Below are 13,532 nucleotides of genomic sequence, written 5' to 3'. Positions count from 1 at the left end.
AAAAACTCTTTTTAATCAGATCTTGTTGAAAAACCTCAGTACCTTTATATTTTACTTTCTCTATAATTCTAGCTTTCTGTTTCTTTCGTAACTGATAAGCCAACCACCTCCTAGGCTTATTCGCATTACAAAAAGTATTATGTCTCATATATGACAGATTGGTAGCCACCTGATCTGCCATCAACATATTAAATTGTTCCTTAAGCATCTTTATGGATATCTTTAAATTATTATCAGTTGGGTTAAGAACCAACTCTTGTTCTTTTAATTTAATCTCTTCTTCTATTTCTCTACGTCTTCGTAACCCTTTTTCCCTAAAAACTTTATTCAATTGAATCAAAATTCCCCTCACATATGCCTTACTGGCATCCCAAACCATAGACATCGATGTACCCTTATTCATGTTTATAGCAAAAAAATCCTTTAAATGCTCTTTACACTTTTGTATGAACTCTTCCCGATTAAACAAATTCTCATTCAGTCTCCAAGATCTTCTATTCCCATCTTCCAAATATAATTCCATCCATACCGGACTGCGATCTGACAATGTTCTGGAAAAAAATTTCACCTTCCTCACTCTAGAGAGGAAGTCACTAGTGATCAAAAAAAAAATCAATCCTTGAAAATGACTGATGTCTATCTGAATAGAAAGTAAAGTCTCTATCACTTATGTTCCTTTCTCGCCAAATATCAGTAAGCTCCAATTCTTCTTTCAAGTCAAAAAAAGTCTTAGGTAGTTTGGTTTGGGTAAAAGTTTTAGAAGAGCTTCTTTTGTCTATAGTTGAATCTAAAACCCCATTCCAGTCACCCATCAAAATTACCGATTTGTAATCCAACTGAGATATCTTCCCATGCAGCAACTTATAAAATTGTTTCTGTTGTTGATTGGGAGCATATAATCCAACAATAAGAACTTTTTGGCCTTGTGATAATAATTCCACAAAAAGATATCTTCCTTCAGAGTCAGCCTCAATTAGTTTAGATGAAAAAATTTTCTTCACATAAATTACCACTCCCCCTTTTTTCCCTGGAGCTGGAGCAATAAAATGTGAACCCAAACGAGAATTCATCAAAAGTTTAGAGTCCTTTAAAGTTATATGAGTCTCTTGCAAACATATCAAGTTGTTATTATGTTGTTTCAAATAGTGAAAAACCTTTCTTCGTTTCTGTGGCACATTTAAGCCATTAACATTCCAGGTCAGGAACCTGGCCATCTCCACCGGCCTGGAGCCTCTGGAGCATAGCCTGCAGATCCACTGTCAAAGATCTTTTTGGTGCTGCTCCTCCCACAGGCTCTGTAGTAACCATACTTTCAACTTTTCACCACTCTTCTGCTGCTGCTCTTTTTCTTTACGTTTATTTATTTATGAGACGTATATACCGCTTTAAGTGCAAGCACTCTCTAAGCGGTGTACACCAGTAAGCAATGTATATATATATTTTACATTGCCCCCAACAATCTGGGTCCTCATTTTACCTACCTCGGAAGGATGGAAGGCTGAGTCAACCTTGAGCCGGTGAGATTTGAACCGCTGACCTGCTGAACACAGTCAGATCTTCTGGAAAAATAGATAACCACATCTCTTGGTAAATTTCTCTGTCTGGCAACCTGTGAGTTAACTCTAAAAAATTTTTCTATCTCATTCCCAATTATTTCAGGCCTCCAGCAAAGATTAAGAGCAATATCTTTCACAATAAGCATCTTTAAGTCCTCCTGAGAATTCTCTCTCAACCCTCTGATACGCAATGCATATTCCATCTCTCTGTATTGTGAAATGGTTTGTTCATCCTGTGTGATTTCTATCTTGTTCTCTACCTCCTGAATTCTAGATCTGCTGTGATTATCTTAATTGTGGCAAAAAGATCATAAAATGGAGCAAAACTCACTTAACTGCTGTCTTGTTTAGTAATGGAAATTTTGGGCTCAATTGCAATTGTAAGTCAAGGACTATCTGTACAGGATTTATTGTGGATAAAAATAGTGTAATACAGTAGTGTAATTCCTGCCTTCAATGGACGAGGTGTCGGAAGTCATGTAAAATCCCATACAAATGTATGTGGTATTTATATTTCTCTTATTCTGAAAGCTTAATTCTGCTGACTGCAGAATTCATCCTTTCATCCTTCGGTAAAATGAAGACCCAGATTGTTGGGGTAATATGCTGACTCTGTAAACTGCTTACAGAGGGCCGTAAAGCACTGTGCAGCAGTATTTAAGTCTAAGTGCTATTGTTATTAAGGGAAGAGATACAGTATATATACCATTGTGTTGGATTCTGCTGATCTCTTCCTCTTAGCTTGAGGAACTATCCAAATCATGCACTCAGTGGTTGCAGGAAGTCAGTTGGTTGTGTAATTTCAGATAGAGAATAAGCCCCACAGAATAACTTCTGACTGTTCACATATGAAAAATCCCCATAGAATGAAACTGATCAAATGGTGCCTCTTAGTAATCAAGCAACTAAAAATATTTTGCTTATCGTGTGAAGCACACACACAATCAGGGAAGATTGTTTGGCAGTAGTAAGAAGAGAGACAACAGAGGCCAGATTGAGGTAGACAAAGGAAGCAACAAATTCTACCTCACGGTAATTTTTGCTGACTCAAAATGCATGGATACTTTGCTGCAGTAAGTATCAAAATGCATGGATACTGCCATAAAGGCCAGAACCCATTCCAAGTGGGTGTATAAAAAGGCTGCAGCCAGGTAGAGCTGTATTCATTATCAATATCATATGAAACACCACAGGCGTGGTGTTTCATATGATATTATAATGATATAATATATCATTATATTTCCATTGCAAGACTTTTAACTGAAAATGTTTAACATCGCAAATCCTTATGTATTTGACCTATTAGCTATTACTAGCAACAACTATTAGCGGCAGAAATATGGAGGGATACCTTACCTTTCATCTTTCTTTAACAAACATTTTGACTGAGCATGTAAACAGTATTTATAAACATATTTCTGAAAATATAATCTTCTAAGGAAAGTGGCAGTCCAAGGAGACTCAAATGCTGAGAGTTGAGTTAGAATACTGCAAATATGGCATGTATTCATTACTAGTTTTACCAGCAAAACATAATAGGAAAGTAGCATCTGTTGGCTTGTTAATTTTTGGAGATTCCATTTACATTCAGTTTGTATGTATGATTAACTAAACTAGATGACCTCCAAGGTCCCTTCCAACTGTTGTTGTTGTTGTTGTTGTTGTTGTTATTGTTATTATCACAGTGAACTTCATTATTTATAAATAATGAATAAATATCCATTTAGTTAAGGATAATAAAGTCTTGCATGACTCAGGGTTGAACTGTGGGATTCTTGGTGCTATCTGAGCTTGCAGACAGTTCACACAAATGAAGTTATCTAGTTGGGTAATGAAATGCCTACAAGGTAAGATTCTCCTAATAGCTACTTTGAATATTCTTTTTTAGAGAAGGATGAAATAAGGTACAATATAGAAAAAATAATAAAAACAAAGTATGACATCTACAGAATGTTTTTATGGTCAATCATTCGATTATACCATTTATAGCAGCCTTATCTAACCTGGTATCCTCCAAATTTGGGTCACAATTCACAGAATTTTCATGAAGACAAGTTGATGGGGCCTCATTCATTGCTACAGCACCTCAGGAGAACTACTTTCAATAATCTGTAATTATCTTCTCAAACATGTTATACATGAGATAAACATTTATCATTGTATTGGATAAATGTACATAAAACACATTCAGAGGAAGTGATTGCATAGTGTGTGCAAATGTGGATTGTAGGAAAGTGTTGCTACTAGAGCAAATTCTGAAGAAAAAGGAAAGAAACTCTAGCACATCATCAAGGATTGGTCAAAGCTGATTTATTTAGCAAGAGGATTGCAAACATTTTTTTTCTTAATGGCAATAGCTTTTGCAACCGATGTTCCTCTTGTCTGATTATTTAACCTTTGTGGGGAGGTCTCCAGTATGGCCACTTAGCATGTGGATATGGAGCAGCAGGAAGACGAGCAGGAGCTGGGATCGGGGCTGGGGCAAAAACAGGCACTGGATGACGAGGATGTACAGGGTAAAGGTTAATACAACAAACACCACCATATCTTGCACAGGCACAGTTTGATTGAGAAGTATATTGAGAGGGACATTTGTGGGAACAATACCCTCTACATTCATTGGTGCATTGCCTGTTGTAACCTGCAAAGGAACAAGGGCAGTATTAGCAGATGCTGATACCTCAATTAATTAATATAGTCTTTCACAATCAAATGCTCTCTAAGTAATGTTAATACATCTTCCAAATTTTTCAGCAAAATTGGACAAGACTCATTGACATGGTGAAAAGAACTTTCTTCAAAAAACACTAAACTGGCTTAAAGTCTTGCCTGAGGATATGTCTTCTAGAGTTCATTTAAAGGAAACAAATATGGTGAGCTGTTTCCTCCAAGTTGTAGCTATAAAACCCAGAATCCTAGAGCTGCAAGTACCTCCCAGAATCTTTGATGCAGCTCCCAAAAGCTGCTGCAAATGCAGCTGTGAAATTATAATTTTGATCATGTGACATATTTAAGAGAGTCATGGTTGTCCCAAAGGTGCTTTTTCAAATGGCAACTGGGCTTTCTTTGTTTTTCCTTGAAGATGTTTGCTTCTCATCCAAGAAGCTTCTTCAGTTCCAGAAGAAGTTCCTGAACTGAAGAAGCTTCTTGGATAAGAGGTGAAACATCTTTAAGGAAAAGCAAAGTCCAGTTGCTTTCTGAAAAAGCACCTTTGGGACAACCTTGGCATGGGGGACAGAGAATCTCCATAGACAAAGAGATCATCACATACATGTGGAGTAATCATATTAAGTACATTAAATTCATATAGTTATAATTGAATTGCATGTTAAACTAAATTCAATGTAAGTGATCTCTAGGTCCCACCAGAAAAGGACTCTGTTAAAACTTTTCCCCCTTCATGTTTTACAGGATTTTTTTAAAGTTTACAGAGACGTCTTACATTCCAAACTGACACTCTTACTATTAATCTAAAATTATGCTGTCCATTTCATTGTGCTTCATCCGTGGACCTGATCTTAGCCCTGCCTGGAGTGAGTTCAGTCAGTTTTCAAGTCTTGAAGCATTTCTTTTCTCTTGAATTTCCTATCAGCTGCAGGCAGAATGTTGGTGGACAGTTCCATCAAGATAATAAAATTGTCCTTCCAGCCCACCTTTCTTCACTTGGTTTGTGGCAATGGAACACTTTGTTTTTGCCATTGATTTAACTCAGAAGATTTAGACATAACACTATAACATCACTCTGAAGCAAAATAGAAGAAAATACTTCATTAACTCTCAGGGTCTCCTGAGTTCAAGAACAAATGTTTTCAAACAGTCTGGAACACCACTACCAGTAAATATGACTTATTTTTGCACTCTGTCAAAAATTCATCCTAGTTAGGCATTGTGAATGGGGAACATTCCAATTCTACTTCACTTTTATTTCAGCAAAGCAGGAGGCTTTCAACAGAAAAATTAGATTTCATGTCCCAATATTTCCCGCAAACGTGATTATTCTAGAGGTTGATGTCTAGCATAATGGATCTGTCTACAACCCTATTGGTGGGATGGATGGCATAGAAGTTTAACAAACAAACAAACAAACAAACAAACAAACTGGAGAACATCAAGATGGGGAAGAATCAACTAAAGCTAACAGTGAATTGAAATGTTTCTTATTTATCTAACAAGTGAACAGAGAATCCAGATTTTTCAGGGCCATTAATTTAAAGCAACTGATGGGTCTTTCATCTTCATTCTAAACTATAATGATCTGAAGGGAGGCAAGAATATTTTAAAATTATTTGGTCCTTTTTTTAAAGAATTAGTTTAGATGTTGGAATCAAACCATGAAGCTTTAATCCTCTACTAGACATGGAAGCCAGCTGGGTCACTCATTCTCCTTCAGCCCAACTCACCTCTCAGAGTTGTAATTGTGGGGAGAATTGAAGGCAGGAACATTATTGCTTTGAATTGTATAAAATTATAAAAGGATATAAATAGGAAGTATAAATAATGAATTTCATCTTCCTTCATATCTAATACCCTGACCCAGCATTTGAATCTTTCAAATTATTAAATGTTATGGACTGAGATTTTCCAGGTTTTTTAAAGCAAAGTCTGTTAATTTCAGATTTCAATACATTTCTGGAGAAAACTTTATTTTAGAATCATATTTCACATGCAAAATTTGAAAGCATTACCAATCCTAGCCAACCATCCTGAATGATCCATAAATTAGTAAAAAAATCTATTCAAATATATCCTTCATAGAATCCTCAAATAGTCTAAACGGATGTGTATGCATTGATATTATTCTGATGTGTTGGACATATACTAGGCAGTATCTGCATCATCTTGGGAAGACTCTCCCATCTCTCTACTATAAAAGTAAGGCCACTCATCCTTTAGATCAGTGGTTCTCAACCTGTGGGTCGGGACCCCATTTGGGGTTGAACGACCATTTCACGGGGGTCGCCAAACAACGCAGTCTGCCATTTTTTCCTCCTTTCCCTTAACTGTGCTACTCCCTTTTATTCTATTGGCTTTTGAAAGCCAATAGAATAGACTCTCTTGAATAGAGTCTAATTCTATTGGCTTTCAAAAGCCAATACAAATTGTCCAGGCTGTCTCTGCCCTGCTGAGCCCGCCAAAAGTCCCATTCTGCAAACAGTGCTGCACCAGTTGAGTAGTCCTCAACTTACAACCGGTTGGGGGTCGCGGCATTAAAAATATTGAGAACCATTGCTTTAGATGAAGCTCAGCTCCAGATGATGATCAGGACATTACCATGTTGTATTTTTGGTAAGAATACAGAAATAGTTTGCTATGTCTTCTTCTGGGATATTTTGTCAAAGTCAGCAGTCTAATCTACAGCCTTGGTATTTTCAGGTGCTCTCTCATTAAATGTACACTGAGTTAGGCAATAGTTAACTCTCCTAGATCAGCTAAGATTACTACCATCTTCCTATTATGCATGATTTTTAAAATACTAAATTTCAGGGAATTATTGTTTATTTGTATTTATTTGTTAGTTTTAAAGCAGAATATATTGTATTCCTTTCAGTTATGATTTATTAATATTTACTTGTTAGATTTAAAGTAGAATATATGGCACTCCCTCCAAGTTTTTCTAACCATGCACTTTGCAGAGTGAAAAAGAGATTGGTTGAAAGTCATTTGATGAGCTTCCATAGTTGAAGCTGAACAAGTCACTTTGCTTTGTGAATACTAAGCAAGGCATCTAAAAACTAATTCTCCAAACCCACAGCCTATGTCCTCATTCATTCTCTTTCATTTTTAAATTAATTTTTGAAAATTATCCAATTCCCATTTCTACACTAAAGAATATGTCTTTAACTGCAAAGAGGTTAAATTAATGAGATTAGTCTCTCCACTCAGAGCTATTTTCTTTCCTTTTGCACTTTAATTCATATACCAATCACCTGGTTTTATCATGATTCAATGGGCCAATGCTTCTACTACTATACAAATAACCAACCAGTTATTCATGGTATATATTTATACAATATACTAGGCCAAAGATAAAAGGCCATGGGGAAGTTTGTAATTCTAAGCATCCCTTGGAAACTCAGCCTTTCTTTTAGCATGCTGTGTGAGGTAATCATCTTAAACTATAATATAATGTCTTTGGGTTTTGCCTATTATGTTAACTTAGTAATTGTAGTTAGTTAGGATTATGACTGAAAGCATTTCATAAACAAGCCTTGGAACCTAAAAAGCATGATAAATTTCATCTATTCTATTTCCCATCCCTCCCACAAAATATGTGGAGGATTCTTCTCTCATTACCTGCAGAGGCCATGGCAACAAGCAGGAACATAGCAAAGGCAAGGAAGATGGCCCTCATGATGAATGGCTGGACCAGATCTTGTTTGAAGAGTCAAGATGACAGACAGAGGCTGAAAGAGAATTTGTGCAGAAAATTTGATGAGGAATAAGTATGGAACCCTACTATTTATGGAGATTTCACTCAATCAGGAAGGAGGAACTTGGAAGAGCATGGTGTATGGATTGTTCTCGTAGAACATTATGTCATCTTGACCTGTACAAGTTCTTCCAATTGAGGTGGGCAGGAAAAAGCCGAGGTGGCGCAGCAGTTAGAGTGCAGTACTGCAGGCCACTTTAGCTGACTGTGTTCAGCAGGTCAGCGGTTCAAATCTCACCGGCTCAAGGTTGACTCAGCCTTCCATCCTTCCGGGGTAGGTAAAATGAGGACCCAGATTGTTGGGGGCAATGTAAATATATATATACATCGCTTACTGGTGTACACCGCTTAGAGAGTGCTTGCACTTAAAGCGGTATATAAGTCTCATAAATAAATAAATAAATAAATAAATAAATAAATAAAAAGTCAATATATCTTAATAGGAATGCTTGATGCTGATAATAGTTAATGGATAATATTAAGTTTGGCTGTGCAATGTAACCTAAATCATATAACCTGTGTGTCATAATTATAGAGATGTGTTCATGCTATGTAGAAACCATTTTACAAGAAGTGTCAGTGTCAACTAAAAGTCACAGATGTTGTAAGATAGCACCCATGCAGAAAGGTGTGGTAAGACAACCGTTTGTGTGAACTTCTCCTTTTTACTTATGTAGCTGCAAGATATAAACTTCTCTGTTTAGTGTGTCAAAGGTAGATAAGAGCCACCCTAAGGCTAAGGCGTGGGTGGTTAATGCTATAAGAATTACTCCCTGAGAGTAGCTCAGGGTTCAGAATTTGTCATGTGAATGCTCTGAACCATTGTGCACAAATAAAAACCTGTTATCTCCAGCCCTTCGTGGTCTTGTCTTCTGATGTAAGTATTGTGGTTTTCCACTACAATTATCTGGCGACCGGAATTTCTGTGAGATAGATTGGCCCAGCTTTAACGTAGGCTGGCCAAGCACAGGGACATTAGATCCATACATTACACAAAAGGTACATCAGCTAGTATTCAATCCCACATTAGGGACCCAGACCAGGCACCCTATATTGATGTGTGGCTTGGCTTGTTGCAAAGACCTCCCCCATGGATCCAAAAGTGTAACAAAGAGCAGTGTAGACTTCTAGTATCACGCACCTTGCCATTTCCAAAGGCTAAAAAGCCCATTCCAGTTCTACCAAGTAGTCCAGAAGAAGTGCCACATCCACCACCGTACATCCCTCCACCTGGATTGAGGGGAACCCCAGGGTCATCATCAGCATTGGGATCCATGTGGCGCCTGGACATGCTGTCCCCAATGCTAAAAGGCCTCCATTTTGAGGAAAGGAAAGGTCAGGGACAACCACCAGCCCAAGTAGAAGTCCAGGATCAAAGAGCCCAAGCAGGACCATCGTCCCAAGCAGCAGAAGGGAGCTCTGGGACTGAGGAGAAGGAAGAGCAAATGGAGGAAGAGGAGCCAGTAGCTGAAAGGACCAAGGCAAGGACAGAGCTAGTCTCTCTGAACTCTCCCCTCAGGCAAGTGGATCAATTGGTTGTTAATAAAGACGATCCTACAGACACAGCAACTGCCCCTCTATTCCAGCATGTGCCTTTCACCACTTCAGATCTTCTCAACTGGAAGTTTCATTACGGGCCGTTTAGTGAAAAGCCAAATGAAGTTGCAGACTTGATTAAGACCATTGTAGACACTCACAACCCCAATTGGATGGATATGCAACAGCTTATAGGAACATTGTTTAATCTGGAGGAAAGGGAAAAGATCAGAATAGAAGTGGCAAAAATTGTGAAGCCCGATTTGCCTTCACTTTATACCATTGAAGACTATGTCGAGGCTAAGTTCCCTTCTAAAGATCCTAAATGGAATCCATATCGTGACCTCCAAGAATTGCAGGCTTATCAGCAATTAGCAGTGCAGGCAGTCCGTGCAGCAGGGAAACCAGCTGTCAATATGTCTAAACCATCTTTGGTGGTGCAGGAAGCCACAGAGAGTCCAGAAGCATTTTATGCTCGGCTGCTTGAAGCCTACCAAATGTACACCCCTATTGATCCAACAGAACCCGACAATGCTAGAATGCTTGCCATGGCTTTTATCTCACAAAGCGCCCCTGATATTCGGAGAAAGCTGCAAAGATTGGAAGGAGCCCTAAGGAAGCCCATGAGTGAGCTGATGGAAGTAGCCCGGAAGACTTTTGTGAATAGGGAAAAAGAGGAGGAAAAGAAAAGGGATCAGAAAATGCAAAGGAAGGCTGAGCTGCTTGCAGTTGCTATGATGGCGGTGCCAAGGGGAGGTGGAAGAGGCAGAGGGAGGGGAATGGTGTTAGGACGAAACCAGTGTGCCATATGTAAAAGGGAAGGACACTGGAAGGGTGAATGTCCAGAAAGAGAGAGGGAGGAGGAACAAGGAGAGGGAAGAGGAAGATTTGCAAGATTTGCCAGAAGCTTCAGAGGTAATCTAAGAAGAGGCCAGGGAGGGAGAGGAAGAAGAGAAGGATTTTCAAGGACCCCCCTCATAGGCCTGGCAGAAACTGAGGAATGGGACTGAGGCCGACCGGGTTCAGCCCGCCTCCCAGAACCTGTGGTCAGTTTAACAGTAGGAGGCAAATCTAGTCCCTTCCTTGTGGATACTGGAGCCACCCGATCAGTCCTAACCCAACCCCTAGGCCAAGCCTCCCCTCACTCTATCAACATACAAGGAGCAACAGGAAAAATATTACAGCGACCTTTTTTGGAGCCCCTAAGTTGCACAATAGGGGGAAGAACAATAACCCACCAGTTCGTATACATGCCCGATTGCCCAATCCCATTGCTGGGGAGGGACCTGCTTTGTAAATTAAGGGCGCAGGTCTCCTTTGAAGAGGATGGCACAATGGCCATAAATTATGGAAAAGTAACCATGGAAGTTCCCTGTGAAGAGGAATGGAGAATGGTAATGCTGGCACAAGCAGTAGAAGAAAATACCAAGTGGAAAGAGTTTAATGTGCCACACCTGTGGGCAGAAGACAACCCCCCCTGGTTTTGCAAAACATCATCCTCCAATTATAGTGGAAGAAATACCAACTAAAGTACCTATCAGAATTAGGCAACGTTCATATCCCAGGGTGGTAGCACAAGCTATCCAGGAGGTAATAAACCTCTATCTAGCTCATCATATTCTAGTCACTATAGAATCAAAATGGAATAGCCCAATTCTGCCAATACCTAAGGGGGAAGGGAAGTATAGGCCAGCCCAGGATTTGAGGGTCGTAAACCAGGGCTACAGTCACTATCCACCCGGTGGTCCCAAATCCTTATGTCATTTTAGGGCTAATCCCCCCCACGGCTAAGTGGTTCTCAGTAATTGACCTAAAGGATGCCTTTTTCACAATACCTATACATAAGAAGAGCCAGCACTTGTTTGCCTTTGAGTGGGAGAACCCCGTATCTGGAAGAAAACACCAATATGCTTGGACAAGGCTCCCTCAAGGTTTTAAGAACTCCCCCACTCTCTTTGGAGCGGCATTAGGAAAGGACTTAGAGGACTTAGACATCCCCCACCCAGACGTGTGCTGCAATATGTTGATGACTTATTAGTCACTGGTCAGACAGAAGAGGACTGCTGGCAGAATACTTATGCATTATTTCAGCTCTTACAAGACCGAGGCTACAAGGCATCCCGGAAAAAAGCCCAATTGGTAGCCACGAGAGTTAGATATCTGGGATATGACATAGAGGAGGGAAAGAGAACACTTGGACATGAAAGAAAAGGAGCCATCTGTCAGCTGCCTGTCCCGAAAAACAGAAAAGAGTTAAGAGGTTTTTTAGGGGCTGCTGGCTTTTGCAGAATATGAATCCCTAACTTTAGCCTGATAGCAAAACCCCTGTATGAAGCAACCAAGGGAGGTGATAAAGAACCGTTGCAATGGGAGAAGCAAGAAGATAAGAGTTTTACAGCTCTCAAAGAAGCTTTAATGTGTGCTCCGAGTCTAGAGTTACCGAATTTGGAAAAACCCTTTCAATTGTTTGTAGATACAAAACAAAATGTGGCTGTAGGAGTTCTCACTCAGAAAATGGGGGCCTGGCATCGCCCGGTTGCTTATCTGTCTAAACAGCTTGATAATGTAGCCAGAGGATGGCTGGCTTGCCTCAAAGCAATTGCAGGAGCGGCGTTACTAACACAGGAAGCCAACAAATTGACTTTTGGGCAGAAGTTAGATATCTACACACCCCATGCTCTTAAAGCTGTTTTAGAAGCAAAGGGGCACTTGTGGCTGACCAACCCACGCATGCTAAAATATCAAGCCTTAATAACTCATAACCCAGCAGTCACATTAATTCAATCTAACTCACTGAATCCAGCCACGCTGCTGCCTGAACCAGACTTGGAAACCACACACAGCTGCATACAAGTAATTGAAGAAACTTACGCTAGTCACCCAGACATGAAAGATGTTCCCCTGCTGGATCCAGACTTTACCCTATACACCGATGGAACTAGTTTTATGCAGGAAGGAATTTGAAAGGCAGGATATGCTGTGGTGACTTTGGAGGAAATATGGGAAGCCGAACCTCTTCCGCCCGGTACGAGTGCTCAACTAGCTGAACTGCATGCATTAACGAGAGCTCTGGAGTTGGCAAAAGGGAAGTGTATTAATATCTACACAGACTCTAAATATGCATTTCTAACAGTGCAAGTCCATGGACCCTTGTATAAAGAAAGAGGACTTATCACATCAGGGGGGAAGGACATTAAATATGGACCCCAGATATTGAGTCTGCTGAATAGTGTGTGGGAGCCTCAGGAAGTAGCTGTAATGCATTGCAGAGGCCATCAGAAGGGAGCCTCAGAGATTCAAATAGGAAATAATAAGGCAGACAGGGAAGCTCGCATTGCTGCTCTAAAGGCACCTACTGAACACACAAATTGTTTAGCTTTATGGACCCCTAAAGAACAAGAGCAGGTGAAACCAAACTATTCTCAAGAAGACTTGGACAAAGCTGAGATGTTGGAAGCAAGGCAGGAAGATGGTTGGTGGATTTTGCCAGACCAGCGAGTCTTTATCCCAGGATATATGGCATGGGATGCAGTGCAACAGGTTCATAAGCAGCTGCACCTAGGAAAAGGGGCATTGGCAAATGCCCTGAAGAGAGAGGTTTATATTGATAAAGTGCACAGTATTGCAGCAAATGTCTGTGCTAGGTGTGAGATCTGTGCTGCCAACAACCCAAGGCAAGGACCCCAACTGCCTCAAGGACATCAGCCCAGAGGAAATTATCCCTTCGATTCCTTGATGATTGATTTCACTGACATGCCCTGTTCAGGTCCATACAGAGCAATGTTAGTTATAGTCTGCACATATACTGGATGGCCAGAATGCATCCCAACAAGAACAAAAAAGGCAACTGAGGTTGCAAAAGCCTTGCTTCATATTATTTTTCCTCGGTATGGGTTGCCATCTAGAATCTCTTCAGATAATGGCCCTGAATTCATCCATAAAGCCACCCAAAAGATAGCAGCTATGTTAGGGATAACTTGGAAGCTTCACTGCAGTTTCCATGCTCAATC

The 13,532-nt window shown here is 40.0% G+C and overlaps 1 long non-coding RNA gene across 1 annotated transcript; it reads right to left on the bottom strand.

Moving 5' to 3' along the window:
* Positions 1 to 3,849: 3,849 nt before the first annotated feature.
* Positions 3,850 to 12,530, bottom strand: LOC120299096. The gene is made up of 3 exons (XR_005554338.1): positions 12,394 to 12,530; positions 7,851 to 7,960; positions 3,850 to 4,197 (listed from the first exon to the last, which is right to left on the bottom strand). It is a non-coding gene; the product is annotated as an uncharacterized LOC120299096 (long non-coding RNA).
* Between the last annotated feature and the right edge of the window lie 1,002 nt (positions 12,531 to 13,532).

This window comes from Crotalus tigris, unplaced genomic scaffold (assembly GCF_016545835.1).
Source record: "Crotalus tigris isolate CLP2741 ecotype Arizona unplaced genomic scaffold, ASM1654583v1 scf7180000024277.1505481, whole genome shotgun sequence".
Lineage (NCBI taxonomy): Eukaryota > Metazoa > Chordata > Lepidosauria > Squamata > Viperidae > Crotalus > Crotalus tigris.
The sequence above is the reverse complement of the archived record's forward strand: the minus strand, read 5'-3'. Positions and strand labels throughout refer to the sequence as shown.